This window comes from Penaeus monodon, chromosome 27 (assembly GCF_015228065.2).
Source record: "Penaeus monodon isolate SGIC_2016 chromosome 27, NSTDA_Pmon_1, whole genome shotgun sequence".
NCBI lineage: Eukaryota > Metazoa > Arthropoda > Malacostraca > Decapoda > Penaeidae > Penaeus > Penaeus monodon.
Window position 1 is genome coordinate 18,495,113 of NC_051412.1, and position 255 is coordinate 18,495,367.

A 255-nucleotide genomic window follows, 5' to 3' on the forward strand; every position below is an offset into this window, starting at 1 on the left:
TACTTGCAGCTGATTATTTATGTATCATATGAAATAAAAAATAAAATAAAAAAATATATATTTTTTTTTGTGGTATTTTTTTTCCCACTGCAGATATGCGCATAAAAATATATAATCGCTCTTTACCATAACTATTACTTTTACTGGTGTCGCTGTGCTTCATATACTACAACTATCATTGGCACTGTTAATAATACTAATACTTCTGCCAACATAAATACCTCATTGGAACAATATCATTACTATTACTACTAC

At 27.1% G+C, this 255-nt stretch overlaps 1 protein-coding gene across 1 annotated transcript in view; it reads right to left on the reverse strand.

Annotated features, from left to right (window-relative positions):
* The window catches only part of LOC119590642, a gene marked incomplete at its 3' end in the record, with an annotated part of 6,055 nt that overhangs the window by 3,986 nt on the left and 1,814 nt on the right, over positions 1-255 (reverse strand).